This window comes from Nomia melanderi, chromosome 4, assembly GCF_051020985.1.
Source record: "Nomia melanderi isolate GNS246 chromosome 4, iyNomMela1, whole genome shotgun sequence".
Lineage (NCBI taxonomy): Eukaryota > Metazoa > Arthropoda > Insecta > Hymenoptera > Halictidae > Nomia > Nomia melanderi.
This window is the reverse complement of record NC_135002.1, coordinates 17,639,176-17,655,319: the sequence shown is the minus strand read 5'-3', so window position 1 is coordinate 17,655,319 and position 16,144 is coordinate 17,639,176. Positions and strand designations below refer to the sequence as shown.

Genomic DNA, 16,144 nt, shown 5'->3' with positions numbered 1-16,144 from the left:
GAAAGGGAGTAGAAATTACTCTATACATTAACACGTTCAGTGTCACGTGTACTATTTTCGGTACGCGTGCAATTTTTGTAAGAACACATTTTTTGTGAGGCATGTGGCAAAGTATAGCGGTACACGTTGCGAAGCAATGAAAACGTAAAGAAATAATATCAAAATATATATAAAAGTCACCAAAGACTTTAAAGTAACTTAATATTTCATTTAAAGAACCAGTGCACTTCATAAGCAAGATATAATCGAAATTTCCAGTGGCATGGAATGTGTTAAGTGTTCGTAAAATTCAACTTCTGTTTCACATATATTACACGTAATTTATGATTTAGTGTTTATAATCCTTAACACTAAACGTACTGCGACCGATCAAATGACCAGTTTTAAAATTTGACTTAATATTCTGCATTTTTCTTTATCCATTTAACTTTATATCAATTCTTACATCGTCCAATTAATCAGTATCCCAATTTTTGTCATTCTTTTTATTCCCGTTTCTACTAAGAAAAAATAGTCCCTTGACTTGTTTACCTTTATTTTATAACCAGTTATTTGACTGGTTACTTATTTAAGTTCTTTTCTAAGTTCATTTCTAAGTTCTCGAACCTTGAGATTACTTTGATAAATTTTATCTCAGGGTTCGAGAACTTAGAAATTAGAGGATATAATTTGTGTAGCAACGTAACACTTGGTCGGCCTTAATTTTACATTCTTATTCTATTGTATTGTTAACCGGGGAAGCCCGTTCCACCTTACAGTTATCTACTACTGACTCATCGACGATTGATGGTAGAGTTTCAAGACTTCGAAGAATATTTATCATGTGATTATACCACAAAGGAACTTTCCTAGCACCACATATGTAGTAACCAAAATGCAATAAGTAATAAAATACATCCTTTCCTGAAGCCTGAAACACTCCAACATCTTTTGCAAACATCATTACAAATGTGCAAAATATTTACATTAGAATGTATCGTAAACAACTTTCATTTCCATTTTTTTAATGTCTACTGCTGCTTAAAAGTTTAAGGTCACTTATTTGATGAGAAGATAACTTGGACTTCTAATCAAGCACACACTGTGAATGCAATTTATTAAATACCCCTTCTGTACAAATTATACAGTGCATTAGAGAAAAAACAATGTTAGTGAAAGAAATTTAATAAAATTTAATGGAAGAAAAATGCCAGTTTGAACTTTCATATATTTTAAATTTGTACATACAAATGTAGAAGAATAATATAAAAGTAATTATTAAAAATTATATTCTCAATCTACGTTATGTTTACATTATCTTTTTATCAAAATAATTTTAATTCTTTTTTGATAAGCATTTTTGTTGGCGAGGTAATTATGTAATGAGGAGACAAAGAATTGTGATCCTTACAGGGTAATAAAATAATTTCAGAAGAAAAAGTGTCAGAATTCGTTAAATTTCTCGAAAAATATCAATTAGACAAAAAGTGATAACACATTACTACTAATTAAAATAAAGAACAAACAAGTCAACACTATCTTTTATTTTACTTTTTACGTAAATCTGTATTATGCATTTTTCATAAATCGTTTCGTCTTTATATTCGTTTTCGCTTGTTCGCGTTAAAAACCAACTATGACACAATATTGAAAAATTTTAGTCAACATAGGTTTCATACTTTTTTATAAAAAACAAAAATACATGCCAATTAGTATCTAAAGTAACGTATACATTGGTTTACTGAAACGGAGATGAAGCTCGACATTTTTTAAACATTTCTACTTTCGAAGGAGTAGTGTGCATAATATATTGCAGTATAAATACCAGACCAGTTAATTTTGCTTAATGAAGTTTCTGTACTTACCTTCTTTGTTTTAAAGTTATGACTTCGGCCAGTGGCGTGGAACATTCTGTAAGTACAGGGTATTCGGCAACAGGTGGAAGGAAATTTAAGAGGTGTTTCTCCCCTATAACGCAAGCAGTATAAAACGAAATTCACTAATAAAATTTTCAGTTTCAGATTTATTTTCAAATTATCAATTAAAATACGCAGATAATAACTAGTGAACCTGGCTTTGCCTCTATCTATTATACTGTATATCATATCATCATAATATTTCTGTAATAAATCCTTCGTCATAGAGACTTTTAATGGTTAATAACTTGGAAACGAATCCGAAACTGTAATTTTTCTACCATTAATTTACGTTTTATATGTATGCACATAGAAAATTACCCCTTAAATTTTCCAACCTGTTGCCGAACATCCTGTACAGTGTGCAGCTTACGATCCAAATATAATTGCCTCGCTTAATTGCCCTAATAACGTAACATGAATATGTCGCTCACTATTTTAGAATTTGAACCTTTAATTTCATATTGTTGTCAATGCAAATTTTGATTGTTATTTTGAAAATTTCACTTGTTTCTTTGTATTATTACATCAATGATATTATATTTCTGATATTATACTAATTGTTCTCTCCAGAAAGATTCTACAAAATCAGAAAAGAACTATTTTATATTTCCTTATTCCTATCTTTAATTATAATTAAATAATTGTAATTAAAATATTTACTTTAAAATAGCACCCTCCATTCACCCTACATATTTACACTGAACTCCTTCTAATTTCAGTAAATTTTCTTTTAATTATTTCAATATATGTAACACACACGCCATTTTCCTCAGTTAAATATAATTATTGTAGAAATTTTGTGCAAATAGTGTACCTTTTAATGTTCTTTTAAATACTTTCGTTAATTTTTTTTTCTATATTAATTAAATATTATAAATGACGATTAGTTTAAAGTATGTCTTTTCTTTTAAATTTATTTCACGGAAATACCGTACAAATTATGAAATGACCTAAGCCAATCAATATTTGACTGTTCTATACACGAACAACTTATATCGAAAAGTCGATATGACCACGTAGATCTAGTTCACGCAGATACAGCGGCGACCATTAGTTACAGTCACAGAACTAAATTTCATTTGTTCTGTAGTTATCGAAGGAATATGTAAAAGTCAATTATCGTAACATAATACACTTTTACTATACAAAGTAACATTAATTTACGACGTATATTTACGAAAATTGCATTCTTCTATGGACTCATTCCTTTCTATGTATCAAAATACATATAAATATTTTTATAAGCATATTACTGTACTTATTATTAAATTATTGCTTTACATGTTATTATTTTATTATTATCTTATTTACTATTCTGTTTATTATTAAGTGTCTTCGATATATTTGAAAACTTTTAATATTTCATAGATAAATCCTTATTTCTATGAAATGCGTTACATCCTCGTATACCATAGATTCGATTAAACAAGTACATCTACTATAACTACATCCCATGCATCTTATATAATAGCGTGCAATCTTCCAATATTTTTCAGCTTTTGTTCCCTTATAAATTTATCCATTTCATCTCTATTAAAGTGAAGTACGAGGATTATGCCGGCCATTTTATTGCATTCATCATTTTATACATTCATCTTCGTGAGAGAATTCTTTTTCTTGGTTCACGAAAATATAACAACTTGATGTGAAAATATAAATGAATCGTTAACAACTTACAGAATATAAATACATATTTGGTTAGAAAATCAATAAGGACCGCAAATGACGTAAAACCTAATTTTGTTGCAGCGGCAACGTGTTATAAATGTCTTGACCAATCTTACTATACATCATGAGCTATTATTTTGATGGATCCATTCTCGCAGCTGACCCTCTCTGATGAATTAAATCAATATACTCTTTATGACGCTTAAACATACGAAATTATTCATGACCACTTTGTTCAATTTACTTTTTGTTGTCATAGAATTCTGTAAAACATTTTTCAGTATTCTTAGACGATACTTATTCTACTATTGCTCTTTTGTTATGGATTCGATGTTTCGAATATATTCAAATCTGATGATATTTTATTTATTCCTATTAAACGCAGTGTCATTAATAACCGTTAAATCCTACGATCAATTAGTTTTTCAATCGTTTTTTTCTGGTGTATTGCTTTACGAGGAATGTTGTCTGCTGTTTATGACCTTTAATTTATTGCATATCTGGTGGCAAGTTCAACGACCATTTCTAACGGAAATTATAAACATTTTTCAATATGATTTAATATACATTTAGTATTTGCAAAGTTATTGTAAGTATTTACTTTTTACCGTTAGACAGATATGACGGTTTTTCCCCTTTATTCCATACCTAACTGTACCATTTGTTAAATATTGTTAAATATTTTTTAGATTATTAGTAGTATAAATTAAAATACTTCAGTCTTCAAAATTATTGACAGTACGACTGTTAATATCTATGTACGTATAGTGGATATAAAATGTTCTCTTCAATTAAATCAGAATTCTCTTTAATTAAAAATAAGGATTAGTGCGAAATAACAATTAATGTAACTTTTTTTCAAAGATTATATTTATTAGTTTAATGAGTACAATCAAAACTCTATGAATAATTTATCTCTCGTGTTACAATTTTTTTTCTAATTAGTCTTATAAGAATTATTTTCTTATTAATGATTCCTCAACGTAAAAAGAAACTATATATTTACTGTAGAAGTAAATCCTATCATGACTGAATATTTGTAACCGCGAAATAGTATTCTGTTTCCAATAATATAATATAATATTATTATAACAATTATTATAAATAATATAATATTGTTATATTTATAATAATATAATATATAATAAAACTTCAATTTCCCAAAAAACCAACATTGATTGTGAGATTAACACTCTTCTCGATATAAGCTCTTACCAACACACACGTAATTAAACATATTACATTGAATTAGCATACAGTGACTTCTTAAAACATAATTACAGCCACCGTACATAAAGGTAAAAACTTCTTAGAACTACAGTAAAACCTCAATTGTTCTCTTTAATTGAGCAAATGATAGTCCAAATAAATAGAAGTATCTTGATGTACAATCCAAGGATACAAATTATTGAGTTCCAATTTACTCAGGACTCTGTTATTTGCGGTCCTACTGTACAGGGTGGAACGAAATGTTTAGTCTTTACTATTACAGCGTGATTCTACACCTTGGGAGCTGCCATAAAATTCCCTTTGACCGTGAAAAAAGGGGTTAAAATTTTCTAATGCATCATTGTATTCTACTCATCACGTATGCAAATAATCTCAAAGGAACCATGAGTAAAAAACGAATAGTTTTCTTATAAATCACTACTAAATTTCGCGTGGGAGAGTAAAGGAACGCGATATCGATTGTCCTTTTTTGGTACACTCCGTCCTTTGGGAAAATGCGATCGATATTGTTTATCGATCGGGCCGCCTAGTTGTTGTCCAACTGAGAACAATCATTCTACTTGGTACCTTAACACTTAGCCAACCGAATGGGGTGATCTCCCATTTTTCCTTTCTTTTGTTGTTTAGTAAGTCTTGAAGCGGGATTATTTGCAATTCATCAAATACGGTTCTTGTTTTTACAAAACAAAGGTTTTAACCAATTAATTGAATAAGTTTAATTGAAGATAATGGAAGAGGTTGTAATTGTAGTTCTTTCTAGGCGGTTGCCTAAATGTCAACACGTTTGCTACCAACGTTTATTTCGGCGAAGACTTCCTCCATTGTAATATTTTCTTCAATCCAATAAATCTTTTAAACAAAATATCGAAAAGTTGAAACTGGAACAAATTATTGAGTTCCTAAATATAATGCCGTAGCTTATAACTTGAAATAACAATATCTATAAGATTAATTTCATTTGCTTTATATAAAATATAAGACTGCGTCTATCACAAATATGTGACGCTGGTAGCGAACGTGTTAACTAATCCATATTCGTATAAATACCAGGAAAAGACAATCTATACCGTATTCCTTTACTCTCCTACACGAAATTTAACAACGAATTACAAGAAAACTATTCATTTTCTACTTATGAATTTCTCGTTAGCTTCTTCACGTCAATCTCCATTAAACCCAAGGTGTAGAATCACGTTGTAACAGTAAAGACCAAACATTTCGTTCCACCCTGTACATTGTTAGCAGCGCTAGATACGTTCCACAAACTTGCGCAATGTTTCAGTTAAAATGTAAAGTTCGCGTAAGCGTGTGCCCACCGCTACGCGTCCCGATCTCCCGAGAAAAGAGGAAAGAAAACGGGAGTACACCGTTCCGCGTAGCGACGCGTGCAATATTAATATCGGCGTTTATGCCGTTCATCGAGACGGCTCGCGCGCGACCGCGTAATTTGCACTCGTCATTCAGACGGAGTACATCCTCATTAAGCCGATCAGACTGAGTTTGCATGCATTACCTATATGCACATTGCGGGACACGGTGCTCAGGAGTTCGCTAGCGCCCCGCTCGCGAGACGTTTCGGGATGGTCAATCAGGAAACGGCTCAGCTTCCGCGAAACAACGAACGCCGAAAATAAATTATACATACGATGAAATTACGCGTCGTATTTGGAGCGGGAAGCATACTGTATCCCGCTCATCGGCGAGTTCGAGCGAAACAGTTAACTTCTGTTTAATCGATGGAACCATTCGAAGCTGGGAAAGCGTATCTGTGTTGCACCATTTGAACGGATGCACTGCTTTTCCGAATATTGTGCATGGGAAGTGTCATTTACCTGGGACATTTTAATTATAATATGATTTTAATTACATTCACAATTAAATTTTAGTTATAATATAATATTAATTATAATAATAACATGTGCTCGTTTAACTTCGATCGCGCCAACCGTATGTATAGTTTTGAAAATCGATTTTCCTGGTGACGTATCGATAAACCGAGGTTTTCTGGATGTGTGAGGTAGTACAAGGAGATTAACAATTCTTCTGCAAGCTTCACGTTTTAATGGCACATTTTGTGCAAAGAAGAGTAAATTACATTTAAGTACGTGGTTACATTACAGGGAAAGTGATTTGTTTTCTTGAATGTTACTTGTATTTTGTAAAGAGGATGTGTTTTATTTGATAAAATGTTGCAACCTTGAAAACTGCTATTGAAACAATTGCTGGTAGCGAATGAGTTAAGAGAGAAATCACTATAAAGAGTCTTAATTTTCTAATTTTTGTTTCATTAGAAAAATTACTTTGATTGTAAGAGTAATTCGATTAGTGTCGACTGGACGATTAAGGATGTTAATATGTACTTACTACGTTAGGAAGAAAAGGTCCTAAAATTTGTTAACTCTTTTTAGATGATATTATTTACTAATTATTTAATCATTAAACGATCTGATACTATTGTAGTAAATAGCTACTGATTTTCTTTTTTAGTAGTAACGGTTGTTTTTTCCATATTCTAAATCTTTTTCGAACATTAATAACGAAAAAAAGTAAATGATAAAGACAATAATAAATCCAAAAAGTATTTATCAGAGCAAACGAAAATTGCATACATTTTGCAATTACTCATGATGTGAAACAAGAACCTTTTGCGAGGAAAAATTGATCCAAGCATCTACGAGCATAGTTAACCATCTTTCATGTTTAAAGTAGCGACTTAATAATTCAGAGAAGTTTCTTGCTTGCAATAGCGATGTAACTTTGAAACTTAACTCATGAAACAATGTAAATATGTTTCACTGTTTTTCCCCTGTTCGTAGTTTTCGAGTAAAATAACGTAGCAAAGATACGAATAAAATTACAATATTCTTTCTTATCTTTTGTTTCTAACAACGAACCGATAAATAAAATAAAACAAGACATTTTATCAACACTAAACGTACCATGCCCGATCAAATAACCGAATTCAAAATTTCATTTAAAATTCTATATTTTTAAGTTCGTTTATCTTTATATCAACTTATATATTATCTGAGTAGTCTTTCGATTTTTGTCTTTCCTTTTGTTTCTGTTTCCATTAAGACACATTTATCGTCAAACTTGTTTATCTTTGTTTTGTTACTAGGTATTTAGCTCATTAAGGTAGCGATAGGAATGTACAAAGTATCGGTGCGTTTAGTGTTATATGCATTTGTACGATATTTGCTGCCATTAATACACTCCTCGATAACCAGTTTGATTTCGTTCATTAACTGTCACTGCTGTCAATATTCGCTGGTAAATGTCTGACTTTGATCAAATACTATTGATTTTCTAGACATTCACCAACGTTTCTGACGAATGTCAAGATCCACCGGTGATTATCGACGTTCATTTCCCTTCATTTATTCACCGTAACATGTATGTACGGAGTTTCGAATATCTTTCATTTAATTCTATCAGCAGAAGTTCATTAACCGCGGTCACATAGAAGAGGCAGGTCTATGTAAAATATGTATGTACAAACGGTCATCTTTCCACGTAGAATATAATCATCGTTAGATTTATAACAGGATTGAACACAAATACGGCCTCCCGGCCCATCAAGCTCTGTCCAGCGAGGAAGCCAACACCCTTTGTATACTACATCCGTGGCTTAATCAATAGAGACAAGGAATACAGTTTGCCTGCAGTATTTACCGTTCGTATAAATTCAGTAGAGATCATTCTGAAGAATACTAACGAAGTAATAATGCTACGACGAAGGTTTCTTAGTCAGTTGAATATGATTTTTAATCGTGTGTATTGGTGAACGTGCAAGGTGAAAGATTCGCTATGAATGAAACATAATATATTACAAATATTTTTTATTATTTTTATGTATTATAATATCGGTGTGTCAACACTGATATTGAAATGTTTGGACCTCTCTTTGGAGATAAATGAAATATTTATAAATTTTTATGTTTTTCATGTTCATATTTAAATGTAAAATTAACACCATTATAAGTTATTATATTGTTTATAACAGTAATTAGTATAGTGATATTATAACAGTAATACAGTCACTATAAATACGATTAATCTGAAGTGATCTCCATAAGTACAATAGAATAAAATTGTATAATCTGGAAGAAAAGACAGTTTATTATTACTTCTAAAAATATCTTTAAATAAATCTTAACTTCTCTAGAATAATATTATCAGGTCATCAAATTTATAGATGATTGAATTAAAATGACTTATAGTAAAATTGTACATGCTATGCATTTATATTGCATAAGGACAAAAAAGAAGTCCAATAAACATTCATTTCGTTTATTTTGAAATAGTTGATTTGTAGTTATTCATCAAAGTTTATATTCTTCATTGAATTCTTATACTTTTATATCTCGATTATAATTCAACAGCTTATTTTACACATTCATTTAATAGAACATATCACAAAAGCAAAACAAACAAAAGCTGTCGAAGATACGTTCAAGCCATTTTTCTTCATTTACCTTTATAAATCTATACTTTTACCTTTAAAATCTATAATGCTTTTTTCGATGGAATAATACTCGAACAAATTTCCATAAGTATTTGTAAAATATATTTGTAACGTTACCTACCGCGAAAAGAATTTGAATATTGAGTATGAAGACTTGCTTTTCATGGAAAGGAAATGTTTCCTTCGTAAAATAATCTCATCGAGAGACACAACAATAAAGTTTCATCATGAAGCGTAACAGAAAAATGGGAAATAACCTCTCTGTTAAACAAGCTTCCTAATAGCTTATAGTAACGAATTTGCTTGGCTTCGGATAAACTGACCAACACGGCTACTATTATAGCATCCACAACCGCGTATGTGCGAGTCCGGTTTGATTAAGCATGAGTTGTATTTCGCATAATGTTACGCAAACTCAGCATTGCACTTTCTTTCATATACAAACACTCTTTGTCAGCGAAATTAAACACTGCTATTAACAGATACTCTTACGATTGATTACAGCCGCTTTATCTTCGTTTCGATGACGAAACATTTTGATAAATCAAAGAAATGATGAACGTAAAATTACCATGCTTTATTTCTATCAAATTTTTGTAGAATTTTTATTAAACCTTTGAGTGCTGAACACTCCCAGCCGAAATGTCCCGTGTGGACGGAATATTTTTTCGCTTATCTGAAGATCGATGAATTATGTTAATTTATACAATTAATTAGGTTGTAATTAAATTGTAATCGTAATTGCTCAGTTACACCAAATTGAATAATGCTAAGAAACGCGTACATTAATCATTGTAATTATCACCGCAGCACGTGTGAGATTACAAAGATCGAAAAACGCATATATGCGCTTACAGTACTGAAAGGGTTATAAACGTATTAATTTGCGTGATTTGCATTTAATCTAATTAATTTAGTAAATCATGTTTGCTACGATTGTTCGTCGTGATTAAATTTGAAAAGTCAATCTAACAATCTCGAATTATAGAAAGGATAATATTCAACAACATTTTCTTCTTATCTGTAACATTTATCCCTTCGAAATCATTCTTTACTCTATCAAAACATAGGAAAATATTTAACACTTCGATATAATGTAGAATACATTATATACACGTTAATAATTTAGTAAAATTATTTAATAAGTATTTTCTATGTGCATTTGTGGTATTAAATTCATCTCCATTAAATTCACGTGAGTTTTGAAATATTTTTCATTCAATTTTATAAACGTAATTCCTATTTAATTTGTATTTGCAACTGCTCGTCGTGAATATGAATGAAATAAAAAACATTTTCAGATAGTAAGACATGTTTAAAAAATTAGCCTTGGCCAATTTACCATACAGTGCACTCGGAACGTGCCGCTTTCGCATGTGAACATCAGCATAATTAGCGCCACAAGTAAATAACTTTTTACGACGAACAAGACGCGGTTATGCAAGCTTCTCTGTTCTTCATCGATTAGCGGTCAAACCGTGTAGCAACCTTCAGCCATCGCCATCTTGGTTCCGTGTGTCGCGTTGAAGGTATTTACATACTCATGGATTCGTCATCTTTTCAGTTATAAATAGTTAATTGTTTCGACATAATTGCGCAATTGTAATTTACCTAGACAGTTATACTTTTTCAAAGTTTAATATCAAAGTGAAAAAAAAATACTTCATGCTGTTTAATGTATCGTAGAAAGAAACTGTGCCCTTTTAATTAGTGATAATTAAACTAAAAATATTATTACATTCTAAATGCAATTATTGCTAATACAATTAAAAAAAACATTGCACAAATATTATAGGGAACTACTGCTGAATAAGTATATGGAATATCCAGTTATTGATCAAAGTAAACTTTCGTCCATTGTTTAGATAATTGTAACATTAATATTCAGTAAATTCATATGAATGAAAATTGATATGCAATTAAGTCATAATTAGGCAGAAATTACTACTATTACTATTATGTTGAGTGCATTTAAGAAAACTTCAAGTTTTTTCAAGGAACTTCATATATTTTCAAGAAAATTTAAAAATCACTGAAGATAATTACATAGATACTGTTAGAATACAGTACGTAGAAAACCCAGTAATGAAGTAAATGTAGGAAATAAATGATCGCAAATAACATGATAGTATATTTTAGTTAATGATACCAAAAATTTAGCGTTATAAACATGGAGATGGATAAATGAGGTTACTTAGACGCATTAAAGAATAATTCCAAGGAGCTTCAATTCTACAGTAACAATGACTCGGAGCAGACTTCTCACGTAGCAAAGAATTGGCTATTACATAATTGTCCATGGATAATAAAAACAGCAACACAGTTGCCAGATATCGATGTAATCGGAGATATGTGAAATGTAGTGGAAAAGATAATTAAGCTACATAGTATTACAGATAAACCAGAGTTGAAAATGCATTATGAACAAAATATAACGATATTATCGAAAAACTTTGGTAATTATTTAACTACTAAATGTAATCGTGATTGTGCAATTACATCTGCATATATAATATATATTTAATAACATATTTAATGTATATTTACAAATATGTTTAATTCACTTCTTACAAATACAACTTTTAAATAGCAATGGTTAAAAAATTGTTAAAATAATTATTTTTATTAAATAGTTAAAGTTAAAATAATTTACCTGTAAATACAAAAACGTTTTACAAGAATTAATATGTTTCGTTTTAAATAACACCTGCTTTATATACGTAGAGCGTGGTTAGTTATTGATTTTTCAATGTTTTATGTTTTATGTTGCACTGTTATCTCTGAACGTCTTTTTAACATTTCGACTTGCAAATAGCCACTTCACGTAACTGAATATTCCTATGATGTGGCATTTCAACGACTTAGCGTAACCATGTCTGTCTATTGACTGAATCGAAACAATAATGAAATGACATAAGCACGCTAGCTACAAGGTATCAGGTGCATTCAAACTATTTACAGCTACAAAGTTTTGTGAGGCTCGTATTCACTGAAAACTAAAAACGAGGGAATTGTTATCAACAAAAATTGTTTGTACCATTGAATGAAAAAAGCAGTGTGTCTATGTAAATACACAATCTCTATATTCCGAGTTTTTATAAACAATTTTTTGAAAGTATTTGTAAAATGATGTCTGTATTGTAAAAATAGAAATAATATTTGTAATTTTACTTAAATTTTTAATACAGTATTTATTAAATTGCATGAACAAATGTAAAGAAATTAAAAAGAAGTTTTCTTTCCAACATTAAAACTTTGAATAAATTCAAAATAATCTTAAACAGAAACTTTCAAATACCCTCCATTACACAAATTCTTCAACACTTTTATACCCTATAAATACAAAATCTGCTACAGTTCAATAACATAAATGTTCACACGTTAACCAAAAACTTCAAGTAAATATTATTATATTGAATAAAGACAAATTCCACTCGCATTCTGTTCAATCTTCCGCCAGCCATCGCTACAACTCCCCTAAAAAATACGTTCTAAAGTTACCATTGAAAGCAGATACAAAAATATTTCGCGAGACTTCGCCGCGGCTTATCAAAATTTGCACGAAATCCTAACTCGATCCGATAAATAAAAAAAAGTTAGACTGCTCGTGCGAAACGCGAGGATGACGCGTAAAAACCACTTTTAACGTATTACATACAAACCGCCTCAATAAATGAAAGAAAAATTTTTCACGTAAAACGTGAGGATTTCAGATAAAGGCTATTTTTAATCCTTAACTAAAAAAGATCCCGCAACAGCGAGGGGACAATCCATTATGAAAGTTTCGACTAATTGTCGATCGTATCTGATTACGCGGACACGTAATCACGCGAGCCGCGGCCACTTTTTTTTCCATCGGGTTGACTCTTGAGCTCGCGTTCTGGAGCGAGAACCTCAGTTCAGCTTCGACCGGCGCGCTGCGTGGACTCACGAGTTCCGCCGACCACGTCCGCGGCATCGTTATTTATAAATCCGCGTGTCCGTGTGCCCGGCTCACCTTTTTCCACGGACCGAAACTATGAGCGTGATTCAGTGCCGGCAGTGATATTGAGTTCTGCGCCGATCCCGCGAATTAAGAAAGATTCCGTTCCGCGAGGGTCGTTACTCAACCATGTCACTTTACCAAGGTAAAGATCCTGCGTTACCACCTTGTGACTTCACCCGCCGATTATGTACGCGGCGCGTGCACCGTGGCGAACGTAACAGGTATCCGTTTCCGCGAGTTCGATCGAAACCACCGGGATTATTCTGACACGTTGGCGACCGGTATATTTACCCAAAAATAATTACTTTGACAGTAAACGTACCGGCACTTCATATCCCATTGCCGCAAACGACAGTTATAGCTGTCCATTTTTTTAGCGATATGTAGAGCAAATTACGGCTATAGCTGTCCTATATACTTTCATTAACACGTTCAATGCCGCACCATTTCATAGGGCAAAATATACGAATGAGAAAAATATAATACTAACCCTTTGCACTCGAGAGGTGACTCTCAGTCATCATACGATTTGATATACCAGAATCATAATGTTTTATATATAATATTAACACTTTGTCTACCACGTAAATACTCGACAAAACTCCCATGTACTTGAAACAGTTTTTTTCATTAACCAGAAACTGAGAAATTACAATTCTTCTTAATAATTGCTCCATTATCTTTCTTATATCTCATATATCCAACAAAATTCGGTTTGCTCGATACGTCATAAAAAAAATTAATATCCAAGTTTCTGTAAAAAATATGTCATCGGAATTCGAGTGATGTGGCAGACAAAGTGTTAAGCTTCTTATGATCCATAAATATGTGAAATATTGAAATAATAACTTTGTTTCTTAATTTATGTATATTCCCTCATTCAATTCGTTTTAATGGATGTCGTCTATAACTCATCGGAAACTGTTGAATATTTCTAGTGAAAGACTTCCGAGTGCAAAGTGTTAAAACATTTGATTGAATTGCATTATTATTATTATTGCATATTCGTCAAGCTGAATGTCGCCGCATTGGATAGTAGTATTTATAATATAGAAATGTTTGTTTTCATGTCGAAATCAAGGTCACCTTGTGTTTTACAAATAGAAACACAATATTTTTTTTACCATATTGTAGAGGATTGTTCGATGCAATTGTTCTCGAGCAATTTAAGAGCTCCAGTCATCGGTGACCACTGCGGTAGTCAACATGTTAAAGTTCCTTTTTATTATTTTCCTTGAACCTGTGCACTCCCGTCACACGTCAATAGTCTTGTTGCATTGTATATTCAAGACTCTTTTGAAATGTATCACTCTATAGAAAATGATTAATAAACAACATTAGTGTACCGGGCGATGGCTTGACGTTTAGCAGAACTTCCGCTGTGTGGTTTGTTTATAGTGTTGATTGGTTACATTCAAGCGTATTGGCGAATAGCTAATTAGCATCGTAAATAAGACGAGAACTGACCAATCAGACCCGCATTCCTGAGCCTAGCTATCAAGTAGTTCCAACTATACGTGCCTGTGTAAAATAGGTAAAAACAAAGTTCTTTGCGCGACACTCTGCCGAGCCTCTGAATTCGTTACCGGGGTTAACTCTTTGACGTACTGTAAAACCCTATTTAACGTGGGGGATACGTTCCAAAAAAAGCTAAGCGCTAAACGGAACAACGTTAAACGGGGTCATCTCAATACGTAAATAATGGGGATAGGAGAAACAGGGCGGCGAGTAAAAAGTATGCCCTTTCGGTTTTACTTTGTAACATGCATTATATGTGTATAACAGTTATAAAATCCGTGCTAAAGTAAATCAACGAGAAATGCATATAAAACGTGAATGTATATAAAAATCTTACATCCAAATAGTTTTTCTTTTATTGTTTAAGTTGCGTCAACCCAATTGGGTCGTTGACAACTATTCTAAATTCTGTAGATGTCTTATCTATGTATATGATTATATTGTGTATTTTTTAGTTGTGGATGGCTAATTGAGATTAACGAATACATAAATGCCTATAAATAAATGATTAAAAAATAAATATATATTGAATAAATCAATGAATTTAAAATAGATTTATTAAATTTAAATAAATGAAAGTTAAGTGTAGTATTTTGATTTCTGTATATCCAAATAGTGTTAAACAGGATCTTCTTATATAAAAAAACACATATGAGGCATAAGAAATATTCTCCTTGCCTCAACAGACATTAAGAAGCAATAAAAATTTGGTTCACTTTTTGCATTTTTGACATACTTTATAAAAATGTATTGTATACGGAATGTCTCGAATTTAAATGTTTCAACTTCGAGATTGCGCAAGGAATCAGTAAGCTACGAAGAAAAGTCCTTCAAAAGTTTGCTCGTTTTTGCTCCATTTGAGAAAACTTACGAAAGAAGTAAACAAAAAGGTTTTATTCCATTACAAACAAGTATCTCCTGTCGTCTGTTTATGTTCATTAGCACCCGAATGTAATTTTCGTGCATCGTATAATTTGTATGAATTTGCTAAGAATTCAGAACGTTTTTTCCCCAAATTTAACTATCACAATCGATAATAGTGGCCGAACTGTGATTAAAATGGGCGGATTACTTTTAACTAATTTTACGCATGTGTTTCGAACCAATTGATTATGATAATAATAGTTGGTTGATAACGTCTGTGATTATAATAACTGTAAATAGAATGAGCGGTTTCTCTCGTAAGTGGTTTCAATAAGATAAAAATGAAATGGTACTGTGTTAAGTCTTATTTTAGTTCGCGTGTCATTGATTGAAGTTCCTGTACGATTTAAGTGCGCAAAATTCTAGGGATAGTTATAAGATAACTGCCTTTGTACATTTTTCAACGCCACTTTACTCTCCGAGTTCACGCTATTTTATACAAAGTATTACGGT

General features: G+C 31.6%; 1 protein-coding gene across 7 annotated transcripts in view; it reads left to right on the top strand.

Moving 5' to 3' along the window:
- Synd (protein kinase C and casein kinase substrate in neurons protein Synd) overlaps positions 1-16,144 on the top strand; it is a 112,069-nt gene that overhangs the window by 41,890 nt on the left and 54,035 nt on the right. The window contains exon 1 of one of the 7 annotated variants that reach the window (XM_076367271.1): positions 13,154-13,391. The exons of the other annotated variants lie outside the window; for them this stretch is intronic. The gene's annotated coding sequence lies outside the window, so the exon portion shown is untranslated. Of the gene's footprint in view, positions 1-13,153; positions 13,392-16,144 lie in introns of those variants that run through there. 7 annotated transcript variants of the gene reach the window in all.